This window comes from Helianthus annuus, chromosome 12 (genome assembly GCF_002127325.2).
Source record: "Helianthus annuus cultivar XRQ/B chromosome 12, HanXRQr2.0-SUNRISE, whole genome shotgun sequence".
Taxonomy (NCBI): domain Eukaryota; kingdom Viridiplantae; phylum Streptophyta; class Magnoliopsida; order Asterales; family Asteraceae; genus Helianthus; species Helianthus annuus.
In genome coordinates, this window is record NC_035444.2 from 32,237,162 (window position 1) to 32,251,592 (window position 14,431).

The following is a 14,431-nucleotide window of genomic DNA, read 5'->3' on the forward strand; positions in this document are numbered from 1 at the left end:
TTGGTTAGACACTACATCGATATAATATAAAATTACCTTGGTCACGTAACTTAGGAAAAAGGACCCAGACACATCAAACTAATGGCTTCAATATTTCAAGTTTTAACCGGTGGCATCCTAATCCTTAAAAAGAAATACTTTTATGTTCAAACAGTGATGATTATTAATTTTATATATAGGTCCAACTTCTTAGAATTTTATATTTGTTTAAGCACATGTATTACATAAAAAAAATAGGGTGTTAAGTATAAAAGAAACCATATGGTATCCTATTTATGTTAGTGAAGCTTAGTAACAGTCAAGAGTATAAAAGAAGCCATATGGTATCATATTTATGATAGTAAAGCTCAGTAACAGTCCTTATTCCAATGAATCTATCCACAAATTACAAAACAATACAAGGTAACTTTAGAAGTCCGAATTAGGGCCCAGGCCAATTTCACAACATTAAGAAACGAAACCGAACTCTGATTCAAAGCTGCAAAGTCCAACTCCTTCCACCTACAACACATCACCCAAATTTTAGAAGAAATAAAAAAAGAACACCAACTTTGATTTTGACTTTTTTAGTCAAAAAAAATCAAATTATTACCTAAATTGGTGTAAACTGATATAATACCCAAATTGGTGTAAACTAATCATAATTACCCAACAACAACACAATCTTCTAAATTTTTTCATCGATAACTCTTGTATATTTTCTGAATTGTATTCGCAACAATATTGAGTTCGCTAATGGGTCGAGGCGATACAAAGAAACTGACCCATGAAAAGTCAAACCATCTGTTTTCAGATTCGACTTTGATAATGTAAATATAATCTGATACTACGACAATATAAACATTAGTTCTCCGCAAGAATAATATAATGAGCTATACACACACAATTGCAAGCACACATACAATTCGACTGCAAGGGCTGATGCAATAGAAGCAAGTCTAGGACATGTAACCATACATTGTTGTTCCAAACTGTGGTTAGCTGTTGACTGCATGAGTTTGGCAGTTAGCAAAAAATTCAACAAATTCAAGAATCAACAGAGGCAAAAAAAACCCTAAAATGTTGCACTGTACGTCTTGATACTCTCGAATTCATATATGTCCAGCACTTATAGAATGTATTTTGAGTCTGGGTCCTTACCAATTGAGCTATTATTCCTATTAACAGGTCTACAAGGCAATATGTGTAATATAACCAACAGTGGAAAACATGAACATAAGCTCAGTAAGCGGTTTTTAATGTCTGAATAAGAACATTATTCCTATGATTATCGAGCTATTTAAAGTTCAAATAATTAGTTTCATACAGGCTACAACAAAACTTATGATCTTACGACAAACTGAAGTTACTTGTTTGCCCATTCTTTTACTCACATTTCACAAAATGTTCTGTTTTTTTAAAATAAAATGCCTTCTATGATCATTTATTATTATTATTATTACAATTTCAAGTGGAAGAAGCATATCCAAACACCTTAATCTGCTTCTCATTTATAACATCTGAAACTATTTTTTCCATTATATTTACCAAGTATCACATAATCACTTATAAAATGTGCATCTCAAACGCCCCTACACTCGTTTAATACCTAGTTTATTACCACGTAACAACTCTATAGCAGGATATAAACTTACCAATCAAATAACCTTGAGTGACCCGTAAGGATGTACCCATTTATGAAGTGATGATAACATCTGCTCTCCATGAGTTTCGGTAGATATTGGAAACTCTCCACCTTCGAATTATAAGCTTCAACCAGATCTACATTACACCAACCAAACATGCTTTTGTTTGTTGAGAATATATTTTCATGGTCAGCTTTTGACCAGTTAACTGCCTTTGGTGCACAAGGTTCAGAAGGTAAGCGGTAAGCTAGTTAAGAGGGTTGGTTTTATGAATCGGTAAAGGTGGCAATTCTGACTCACCTAATTATGAATGGGTCGATTTGAGTCACATCATATCTCAGATGAATCAAATATATATATACTTAACATATTATTTTAATGGAAAAAATGTTTGTGGGTCAACCCAAACCCAACCGCCCAGAACGGAAAGCTATAATTCATAGGCTTACTATATTTGGAACCCGCATGACTCAACAACAGGACGATTCAGGTATTTGGTTCCTTCACCACAGAAGCACATGGCTCGTGTCGTGTCGCAATGTGCAGAGCAGATGGACACAACCCATCGACCGTATGGTTGCTCCTCTGTTGCAAGGTAATTGCAACTAAATTCTTGTCTTTCAGAGCATCCATCTCCTTTGACTCCTCGTCTCTGATTGAGTGCAGTCTAAATCTACCCTTTGTGTCGTAAAGAAAACCAAAGGCTTTCATTGGTCTTGGGAATAGAAACAACATCTGTTCAAACAAAAAACACCAGCATAAAGTGAACAAATTAGGGCACAAAAAAGCTTCCATTATAAATATGTGTTTATATAAAAATGACTGTGAAGCCTAAATATTGTCAAATACACTGACCCATGAAACCAGCAGGGTACGTCTTGTCAGACCTGATCTTGTTGTCAACAATCATATGCCGTTGGAGCTTCCAATATGTTTTGTCAATTAGTTGTGATATAAACCAACTTTTAGATTACTCAGAAGCATATATTCACACAAATCATCAGAAACTATTATAGATTAATATCAAACACTTCCATGCAAACCCATTAAACACATGACACAAGTTAGAAATATTTTATTAAGAGATAACCCAGCGACGCATTTCATCAAATACCTTATAGACATGATCAAAGATTGCGAAAATTAAGTTACAAAACACAAAAATTATGGAGAAAATCAGAAAAATGAAAGAGGAAATGTTAACCTAGTTATAAAATTGGCGGGGAAGCCGACATGCAGTTCTGTATTCTGAACCAGGTGCCTTCCATCCTCACGGTCGAAGTCAAAAACCATGCCGCTAGTCAACACACTCACCAATCTGTAACCCGGAGATCGCGTTTGGAACCCTAGTTGCTTGTCACTGAAAATCAACTATCACCAAAACCAATCATCTCAAGCCGCCGCTGATTCGCTGAACACCATCACCGCCTCTGGCTTGGCTTGAAACCACCAAACCATCGCCAGTGTTGTAACAACTAACAAAAAACATGTATTTAGAATCCTTTATAGCTAACAAAGCACGATTTTGTTCAAGATGTCAAAATAAACTAACCTTTCGGTCTGATGGCAACACCATCTTGCCTGATTTTACCAAATTTCCATCAGTCATCCCATGTTTGACGAAATTCCTATCAGCATTTCTACTTCCAACTATCACAAACTTGAAAGTCTCGAGCAACCAGGTCAAAACTTCTTGTTGTTACAACTTACAACAGATGATGAGAAGGCAATGGATATAGAATAAATGATGCAGTTTAACCAGACCTGTAAATATATATTTTTCCACTCGAGTTGAGTCCGTTGATGGCCTAAGGCTCGAGCAACCAGGTCAAAACTTCTTGTTGTTGTTGAGATCTGCACCAGTATAAATAGCATGGTCAATAAGGTCAACATTGACCACCATTTTCATTAGCTTCTCCACATTCATATGCAATAAACACATACATAACATCAACACAACAATCAAAATAGTAACCAATATGAATAGACATCAAAAAAGGGGTATCACAGTTCATCAGTTAAATCAAATAAGGATTCAAAATAGGGGGAAACCACAATTTAGCAAATAAAACAGGGTTCTTGACCAATTCAGATTTATGATAACGCTATACAACCAGAATATGATAAAGATGTGAACATCAGTAGGCTTACAAACTTATAGCACCTCAACTACGACACTCATTATTGCGAAACAAAGCATTTGAAAAAAGAAAACCCCAAGTAAACCAAGCTGCCAGCCGGTTTGTTCACATAATCTTAATCAACAACTCTATAAACTCAATGAATTGATCATAACTTCAAAATTAAACAACAAATTTATTGTTCTCAATAAACAAAAACCACCATGTTACCAGCGAAAAAATAACTATTTGCATCAGTAATTTAGGTTCTAATAAAAATAACATATCACTTCACAATATTGCATCCACTTAAGAAACTATAATATATTAAAAAAAAAAAACAAAAAATCACTACTAAATCAAACATAAACCCTAAAACACAAATATCAACTAAATGATCCATTGGTGAAGCTCGATTTCGATATAAACAGAGATGAAAAGTGTACCTTTTTCCATCCGGGTTGAATGCCAAAGCATTAATTGGCCCGAAATGTCCTTTAACGCCTCCAATCTCTTCTTGCAGAACCTGAGTGATTTTACATACACCATTAACTTAGAGCTATTATATATAGACGGATATAAAAAATCAAAACTTGACAAAAGATATTGTTTACCTTGTCATAAAATTTGGCTTCAAACTTTCCCGCACGATGATCGGTTGTGGTAACAGCAGATGCATCCTGGCCACCCCCAAGCACCACCTGAAAAGCAGAGACATAATCTTTATCTTATTTCTTAATGACTACAATCTTCTGGAAATTCATCTAATTAGTTTATGTAAGTTCAAAATACTCTGGCATAAGTTTGACCGCAAAATTATAAAAAAATATTATATAAAATGAACTTTATTGAAAGTAAATTATCAAACTTACGTGGTTAAGAAGCGGGGACATTGCAACAGCGTTGATGGATGTTCAGTAACATATGTCTTGATCAGTGTCAATGTTCTGTTGTCCTATAGCTAATAATTTTGAAGAAAATGGGGCAATAAGAATGTTGTTTTAATGACTATGAAAACCATACGAAATGAAAAAAATACCTGTGCAGACTTGTCTAGAGACCCTGTGATAAAATGTGAACAATCAGTTGATTTTTGCAAGTGATGTGACTGTCTTCTTGGTGCCAGTTTTGCAGCATTAATATGAAGAACATAAATACCAAGATTGTGACTTTCCCGAAAGAAGAACGAATATTGGCTGCAAAAGGTTTGTTAATTGAAATTTCAACTAAAAACAATTTTAATAGTTTCTCCAGATCCAGACTTTCAGGCCTTGAGCCAACAAAAGGTCCACCTGCTGCGGAAGATATCCTGTAGAAGAGCTGCATAAATGGTATAGCCCAAACACCAAAGATGCAGAAATCACAACCCTTTTGATGCAGAAATCATAATAGGGTTAGTGACTGAAGCTAGAAACTCTTTGGATTCATTGGTTTCCAATACATGAATTGTAGGAGCAGATGTCTGCATGCCAGCATCAGATGCAAAAGTCAGCAACATCGATCACAAAAATCATCAGTAGAGAACTGCATTTCATTTCCCTCTCCACTATATGTTTCGATTTCAATTGGAATTGCTGACAAAAGATGGTCTCAGGAATGAGGCGGAGGAAGTCGGTCAGCATCAAGCATTAGATAGCATGCTTCACATAAATCAAAATCAGGGTAGACAGTACAATACCATCTACGCCTGAGTATAGGGACAGTGGAACAACCATCACAACAATACTGAACATATGAAGTGATGGAGTCTTCCTCAACCATAATCCGAGCATTTCCACCAGTGGACCTGTGCAAGCATTACAAAACGGGTGTCATAAAACTGTTAATATTTACCCAATCTCTGACGCCACGCACTCCCTCAACGCCATACTCCATTCCAACATATACTCCAGCTATAGTTCCTGTCAAGGTGGGATGATATTAATTTTACGTTTGAATCAAAAGAATTGCATCAGAGTGGTGTATTATGAACACTTACCCCAGTATGCACCTTCTTTACACATCTTTTTTAACTGTGATAACAACAACAATTGTTAAGAATTCTGGTTTTAACCGAATATATATGTATCTATAACCAAATGAAATGTTTGGCAAGCCCGGCCAAACTGATTTGATGAAGTCTTGCAAAAGACTAATAACATGACAAATAAAACAGATAAGATCTACAGTGTCTTACCGAGTTCTCCAAGTTATGTTTTGAAACACTCCCTGAAAGATTGAGATCAAAACACAATCAAACTTCAGTTTAGATGGTGAAAAAATAAATGCAAAATCGAAACAGCAACCAGATCTAAAATAAAACACAAATGAGAAATCAAATTAACCTAAAATTGAAATCAAACCTGGGAGTTTTAACGAAGCTGACACTCGGCTCCATTCATGGCTCATTGAACGTCATTTCTTGATTTGACTGGAATCAGGGATCCTCTTGTGTAGCCGCTATTGAAGGGATTGTTGGAGAGCACAGCGGCGTGGAATCAAAACAATCGATTATAGAAAATAAGAACAAAATATGTAAATAAGAAACTTACAAAGACATGAAACACAAATCAACATAAGAAACTTGCGTGAATTAGATTACGGATTGAGAAAAAAAACTTACCAGGTGATGTGGCAAAGGGTTTTCAGCATCTGTATTCATTCAGCCATATCTTGTAATTGTAAAATCAACCAATCGATCACAACATCATGGTTCAATTCGAACATATTAGGGTTTCAAGGTAGAAGAATAACCCTTTTGACTAATTGCAAAAGATTGGAAACGCTTCCATATGACGTTCCAGTAATTGAAGAATTATTCAAGTTTACATATATAATCCAAGGAGCGTGTGAAAGAAGAATGAGGGAATTGTAAGCGGTAAGGAGAATTGAATGAGAATAGAGAGAATAGAGAAATGGCGCTCAAAAAATGAATTCTCTGGCCAAAGAGAGTTGCCACATCATGGTCAAATAGTCAACCATTATTTTGCTTTAGTATAATAGATAGATTAACACATGATTAGTTGACTCTAGTTTTAAACGTTTCCTTACCAGAAGTCAACAAATAACTAACATGAGAGTTAGTGACAAAATTAATTGTTAAGGCTATAAGAACCATAATAAGCAGTCTTCTAACAACGCCTTTCGATACCTTATATATTCTGAAGATTAATCAGAATATAGTATCATGATTAAGCAATGTTATGAAGGTTGTGAGGTTTGCATAGTCAACATAAAGTCACACTTATCTTAAACTCACCTCTTATTTGTTCTAAATATCTGAATAGAAACATTACTAAGATGAAACTAGATGATACCTTACTTTTTCACAACTTTTGTCATCATGCAAATGAGAATTTGACAAAAGGAAAATGAGACTTATAAATTTCATCCATTATAACCAAAATTCATGAGAAATCAGAACATGGTTAATGAGGATGATTTTTTCATCTAATCTCATTTTAAGTGATTTTAAATCATGACGTTAAAGCCCTAAAATATGACTTGGCTTAAGGAATAAGCATGGGTCAATCATAAGTCATTCATTGACATTCGTGGAACTTATTCCAAATGGAATATTCAGACATAATTCATTTATCATTTAACAGACTATCAACTTGTATCAAAATTTTGTTGCATATGGCACACGGTCTTAGAAGAAATCTATTCGTGTATATACTTAATAAGATTTCTATTAAATATGTCCCTAAAGTTTCTTATGATATCTGGACATTAAAGAAATCAAATAAAGTCTAACGTATATGTGATAGGTTCCTACATCACGTAGCTCATTGAAACTTCTCTTGTAGCATTCTAGAGATATTAAAGATCAGTGGGAGCATTAAGTGTCTTAATAATAACTTGCAATAGTTGCAAGAGGTGGGGGAGTGAAAATTTTACATTACCTAAATTTGCACCTCTTGTACAAGACACCGCTCCATCATGACACTGTTCCATCAATACTTGTCTCCTTAAAATCTAATGCTACTCTTACAAAAGTTTCATTGTTGCTTAATTGTGGGCACACTTAGATTTCTTGCCTAAACTAACATAATCCTCAACAAGAGAAATCACAATGACTAACGTCATTAACTTGTTTCTCTATTAGAATTTGTTGGTCGTTACATACTGACCCTAAGCATGCTGAGTTTCTAAAGATTTCTAAGGTCGGTGGGAGCAGTTAAAGTTCTTATCATGACTTGCAAGGAATACAAGAGGCGGGGGGAAGAGTGTCATTAAATTTCACTCCGAATTTAACTCCGATTACACCTCTTGTACACCATACTGCACCAACTCTTACAAACTTAGAATGAAAATGATAGCAACCTAACCAAGAGCTAATCCATAAAACTGAAACTTCTAACAAACCCAATAATCAACTCAGGAGGTCATCTAGGTTTAAAAGCCTACTAACTTTGATGATTACATAACCTCCCTAATGAAGTTGAAATGGATTTTTGGACATGTTTAATGATCTTATCTCTTAAAATCAAGCCATTAGCGTAAATCAATCATCTGAATGGAATAAAACAGTTTTCTAGTAAAACTGATTTTATGTGTTCGTGTAACGTTTGGGATTTGATTGAATTACCTAAGAGTGTTCATATCTAAACCAAATCCTGATATAAGCGTTAAGACACTAAGAAGCATGATTGATTGTCAAAGGTTATACTTAGGAAGAGATAAATTATCAAAGATTTCTTTGAGGATCATCACTGTTCTAGTAGCTTATAATGGTTTAAAGCTACATTAGATGAACATTAAAAACAATTTTTCCTAACAAATGGCTGACACATTTACATGTTCATTAGATAACAACCTAAAGTTTCAAACTGAAGGTTAAAGAACACTTTATTTGTAAGCCAATAAAATCCATGTATGGGTTAATGCAAACATCATAATGTGATGAAATCTTAACATAATTATTTTCATCTTCAATCAAGTGGATTAATGTACCTACCTCAAAATGAGTGGGAGCAACTAAGATAAACTTGTCTATATAGATGATATTCTTTTGACAAGTATATGTTACATAAGTCAAAGCATTGTTAACACAAACTTTGATATAATAAATCTCAGAGATATCTCTTATGTAATTGATATCATAACATACTGAGATAGACCCAATGGGATATTAGTTTCGTTCCATAAGTTTAACATTAAATGGGTCCTTACATATGTAACAAAATACTGCTTTCCTTTAGAGGATAATAGGATAAATGAAATTATTTCCTCATGCTTCATTAATTGGAAGCCTTATGTAAGTTTAAGTCTATACTCGTTTAGATATTACTCACATTGCAACACACTAGATATGTCTAGATTAATGTGAAGCATCTAATGGAGTATTACAATATCTTTAAAAGAAACGAGAGACTACAATTCAAAGAAGAAGTGAGAATTAAAACCGGTTTATTACTCTAACTTTGAAATATTCAAAGATGATAAAATGTAATTTCGGGTATATCTTTATGTCAGCAGACAAAACCTATCTCATGGAGGAGTCATAATGCACTGATATTAACAACCTAAGTTATAACGACATAATATAATCACTAAATGTTGTTGGAAATTTATCAGTGGACTCATAAGTTTATTAACTCCATATAATTAATGTTTTGAAGAATTAGTGTGATAAAGTCAGCTACCATGACTCCTTGAACAGTAACAGTTCAAGAGGTGCTGCATTAAATTTCGATACGCAATTAATTATTCGTTTATGAATGAATTGAGGAAACTAAGTTTTGTATCGAATACATTCATGATATGCTTAAGGATCCTATAACTGAAGGGCTATTACCCATAAGTCTTATTAGGAGAGCTCATAGACGGGTATTAATTAATGGCCGTGCGCAATTGCATATCGTACTATGAATGACTAAGTATTAGTTAATTTTCCTCATCAGTTTGATTTTGTATGTCTCTAAGAATATGTCAAGCCGGCATAATGGCATATAGACAAATAAAGTTACAAATCAAACAAAGGGCTTATGCGTATTTTGATCATAATGATTAGGTTTTAAATTAAGGCTATAGTATGATTAATGGGGGTCCTGAGTCGCATAATGATTCAACGGCTGTATTTCTCTGCTATAGTACTTGTTTAAGGCTAAAATGAGTGTTAACTCCTGATCAGGCTTATCTAACACTCATAGTAAATGATTACTCGGCTAAGTGGGAGAATGTAAGATTAAATATATTTATTCTATATTTAATCTAGTAGCCATTATAATCATTTACATTATATGGATCAAAATATATAACAATCCTATTAAATAATTAGTTGGTAATTGTTGATGGGCCTAATTACCCTTATTAACTAATTAGGGTTTCCTCCTGGGTGCATATATAAGGAGAATAATGTGGAGTTTAAAGGGTTAGACAAATTCACAAACCCTAATAGCACATAACATCAATCTAGCCTCCCTCTCCATAACCAATTCCCTTGTCGGTTTCTTATCATCACCATCATTAGATTGCACCCTAAGGAGGAACCAGACCAAGATGACAATCATGTCAAAACTTATTGCTGTGTCTCCATCTGGATTCTCTGTTGGCCTGTACTGCTGCAATCAGGTATGTTTTCATGTTTTCTATTATGCCTAAAACAGAACTAAACCAACAAAACTAGCACACACACACACAATCTATTAAAAAACACAAAGGTTAGGAATAGTAACTTTGATCATCCTGACTGTCCAGTTGATATCTTAATGCTAATGGGTGTAGAGGAGGGTAGTCCTTTGAAAATGATCCGTCACGTAGGCGTCCACGTTAGGGGGTGTGTGGGATGAGCCTAAAGGGATAGGCCTAGAGTGTGGGGATGAGCCCTTTTGTATATATATATACATGTATACATGTATATGTGTGTTGGAGGACCGTCAAGGCTGGCAAGGGGAAGACGAACGCAACGGGGACAACCCAAGTGGTGGCGGTGTGGACGGGGCCCAACGTGGCTCTCCGATCCCGAGCCAACCCTCACACCACTAAGCCTTAATCTCAGTACAGTGATAGCCATTATTATGGAAAAGTTCATTAAGCACTGGTCAAACCTAATGACGACCCAAGTCCGATGAAGTCATGAAACTATTTTTGTTTCACAATTTATACATTTATACACTATTAATTTAAAACAATGTTAGGCATTAGGTAGTTGTACTTCCTGCTGTTAAGGTTTTTCCAGCTATTTGTATGTGTTGAGCTATGTGGTTTGTAACTTCAATTTAGAGAGACACATGTATTGTATTAGCAGCCACGTATCTTTCTCTTCTGCCACGTGTAACACAAACCCTCAAGAAGCCCCAAACAAGAACACACAAACCCTCACAAACAATCCAATCAGTAAACCAAATCTCACTCTCAATCTTATTCTTGCACCAATTTCCTATTCGATTCTCTGTTGATAGAACCTAAATTACGGATTTTGGCCCTAATTTGAAGTCATGACGCAAGCAGAAGACGGAGGTTCGAACAAGGAACTTTATGCTCTACTTCATCTTCTCGCCTCCGACTAACAGGTACAAAAGCACAACCTACATTCCGAATTCGAAGTTTCTAATTTTTGAATTATTGTATTCTAGGTTTATCTTCGATTGAATTAGTGGCTGTTATTATGTGTTTTGAGTTATTATCAGCTTTTAAACATGTTATTTGACCATCTTAAATGTAGACAAACACTATAGTTATGTTAAACAAGACACGTTCTTCAATTAATATTCAGTGTCAGTTGACCAAGAAGTATCAACGAGTAAGTAATGCCTTTATGTGTAGATTACAACATATGTTTTTGTCTCTTTTGGTCAAACTTGACCCTAATATTTTCTAGTTTTTCTTTTTTTAGTTTATTTGTTGTACATATAGCTTGGTTAGTTGTACATTGAATGTATTAAAGAGTTTACGTGCTTCGTTATGTTGTAATCGTACCACATTATATTATATGGTACATCGTACTGAAGCGATCTGAAATGAGCCTACCCCCTTGTACCGAATTTTAGGGACCTAGCAAATTGCGATCCCGTTCCACGTTCCCGTGCCGGAGCGTACCGCGAACTATGTGACTATGGATCTCATACTAGGAGCGTACCGAATTTTAGGGACCTAGCGAATTGTTTGTTATAAGAACCTTTCTTTCCCTAGAAAATTAGATGGACTAAGAGAAGCTAAAGAAAAGGCTGAGAAGGAGGTTGCTGCATTTTGGGTTCAAATGGAAGCTGATTTTGAAAGAAAGCTCACAAAGTAAGCTAAAACACAATCAATAACTACAGAATGTCTTGACAACATAATCATTTGTATACACACAATTTGAATTCAGATGGAAAGAGTGTTAATTGTTGGCACTCCATTTTGCATAATACAAAATGTCAAGATCTTTAGAAGTCATGACATGAAAACTTAAACTACAACAATTTGCAGTTTGGGATATTTTTTTCTTATATTGCTTTACCTCCTATTAGGCATTGATGATCATGGGTTTTTGATACATAAGTTTGCTCTTCTTGGATGTTGTTATGCCATAGTTATTCCTTTGGTACTTTTTCCTTCTGTTAAGAAGCTTACTTTTTAGCATGTTCGTCTTTTCAGGCGTTTAACTTTGTGTTGGCAAGACCAGTTTTTATATGTGGATATATGTGATGATGGTGAATGGTGATACCAATATATGATTTAAGCACATTAGATATTTAATTTTGGTACCATGCTTTGAATTAAGCACTCTTTTCTAATGTCAAATAAGTTTTCATATCTGTTTATTGATTATACATAAAAATAAGTTTTCATATCTATTTATCGATTAAACATAGAAACAAGTTTTGATATTTGTTTATTGATCAAGTTCTTAAGGATTATTTTTGTGTTTGTTGATGTATATTTTTTTTTTTGTTACAATGTGGCGTTGTCCAATGAGATACAAGGGATAACGGCTGATGACTCCCCCCCCCCCCCCCCCCCCAATTTATTGTTAGATGGTTAAAGTAGCAAGGATTGAGCCGGTTAAATAATTGAACTACAGATAGTGCAAAATCCAACCAGGTACAATGTTTTGTATACCAAATATTTTATATTAATATATTTTTTTGGTTTTACTGTTCTTGGTTAAACTTGTATAGATTTAAAGGTCTTTATTTATCTATGTAGGAATGTGACACTAGGCAGATTGACAAGAAGCACCCTATAGTTTACAACAGGTTCACCAAGTCTCTTTCTTCTTCAACCTTTTCTTTTTACCATTTCACTCTTATAAAGATGGATCTGGTGTCTCAATGCCTACCAGGACCATGAAGATTAAAAGAAGGGGTTGGGTTGAAAAAGATAGTCCGGTGGGGGCTGAATATTGTATTCTTTCTGACTAATCAGCAGAGAAACAAGTATAGGGCCCGTAAAGCTTGTTAAAATGTTCGGAACTCGGTTGTGTGAGTGTTAATATTATTGTACCCAGATGAAGAAAGAGCAAGAAGTTTTAGTAGTAGCTCTATAATTGTGGGTTGTATTCTTAAGGAGTTATCCAACACTTGCTTATGTGCTCTTTGTGGGGTTGGAATCTAGTTTGATCGATAACATTAAGAGTCTGCTAAGATTGCCTCACAAAACGAGCGGGCTGAGTGACAAGTAAAAAATCGGTTCATTCAAAGTAGGTTGTGAGCAACAACACATTGCGCCTTAATTTGTAAGCCCTAACCGTAATACTGCAGGGCTTACACCTAGTTCCAATCAAATAGAAGAATTTAATGTAAATATTAGAAAAAAGTCAAAAGTGTACATAAGAATTTAATGTAAATATTAGAAAAAAATGTCAAAAGTGTATATAATTGAATGTGAACATGATGTGTGAATGTGTACAATATTCTAGAGTTGTAAAATTAATTGAACTAGAGGATTACACCTTCGCTTCGTGGGGTGGGGGTTGACCCGACTTTTTAATAATAAAATATCAAGTAAATACAAGTTTTGTACTCTATTTTATTACACAAACAGTTTTATGAGGTACCTTAAAAAATTAAATTGTGTTTTACATAACAAAAAAAATAAATACCGATGCTAGCTCGGATAACACTGATACCGGTACCAATGTTGTTCGGTCAGAACAGGCTCGATTAATTCGTCACTGTCACTCTACTGCTATTTCAAATACAATTCTGTTTTCAATAAAACGTATATCCTAATGTTGAAAAAAATATTAAACACAACTGCGTATTTAGTGGGTGAAACCCACACATTGCGACAAGTTGTAAAAATTTCTAAGGCCCGGTTTCGACAAATACAAAACTAAGTAGTTTTAGAAAGTTGGGGACTATAGGTGAAAAAAGGCGAAACCACAGGGACTATCCGGTAATTTTATTACACAAAAAAGTTGCATAATGTAAACTGCTGATTGATGTGATCAGGTATAATTGATGTGATCAAGCATGTTAAACTGCTGATTTGTTCAGACTTGAGACAAGGTTTTCCCACTGATGTGATGTTAAATTGAGCTTTCAGAACATCTTTCCTGTTTTCCTTCAAACTTTTTGCAAAGGGCATCCTACATGTCTTATACTGCTTAAAACTAGTGTAGATCTCGGTTGGCAATGCCATTGTGATGTAGCGCGTGATACGGAAATGAAGATCGAACACGTTGATTCTAAGAATACCCGCGAAGATCTTCCCAACCCCCAAGATTCCTCTCAAAAGGCACGGAATTTGAAGTGAAAATTCAAACAATTATTTTATAAA

The 14,431-nt window shown here is 34.8% G+C and overlaps 2 long non-coding RNA genes across 8 annotated transcripts; one reads left to right on the top strand and one right to left on the bottom strand.

Moving 5' to 3' along the window:
- Nucleotides 1–305: 305 nt before the first annotated feature.
- On the bottom strand, nt 306–6,618 carry LOC110894525. 6 transcript variants are annotated; one of them, XR_002566392.2, is made up of 13 exons: nt 6,088–6,616; nt 5,922–5,953; nt 5,724–5,757; nt 4,785–5,646; nt 4,618–4,706; nt 4,360–4,446; nt 4,192–4,271; nt 3,178–3,479; nt 2,830–3,100; nt 2,481–2,547; nt 2,075–2,360; nt 1,635–1,761; nt 308–501 (listed from the first exon to the last, which is right to left on the bottom strand). It is a non-coding gene; the product is annotated as an uncharacterized LOC110894525 (long non-coding RNA). The 6 variants fall into 6 exon arrangements; XR_004874735.1 differs by having other exon boundaries at nt 306–501; nt 1,635–2,360; nt 2,481–3,100; nt 6,088–6,184; nt 6,348–6,618; XR_004874738.1 differs by having other exon boundaries at nt 1,635–2,360; nt 6,088–6,617.
- A 4,204-nt stretch (nt 6,619–10,822) lies between these two features.
- On the top strand, nt 10,823–13,522 carry LOC110894524. 2 transcript variants are annotated; one of them, XR_004874740.1, is made up of 3 exons: nt 10,823–12,751; nt 12,857–12,906; nt 12,993–13,522. It is a non-coding gene; the product is annotated as an uncharacterized LOC110894524 (long non-coding RNA). The 2 variants fall into 2 exon arrangements; XR_004874739.1 differs by having other exon boundaries at nt 12,857–13,522.
- The last annotated feature ends 909 nt before the right edge of the window (nt 13,523–14,431 follow it).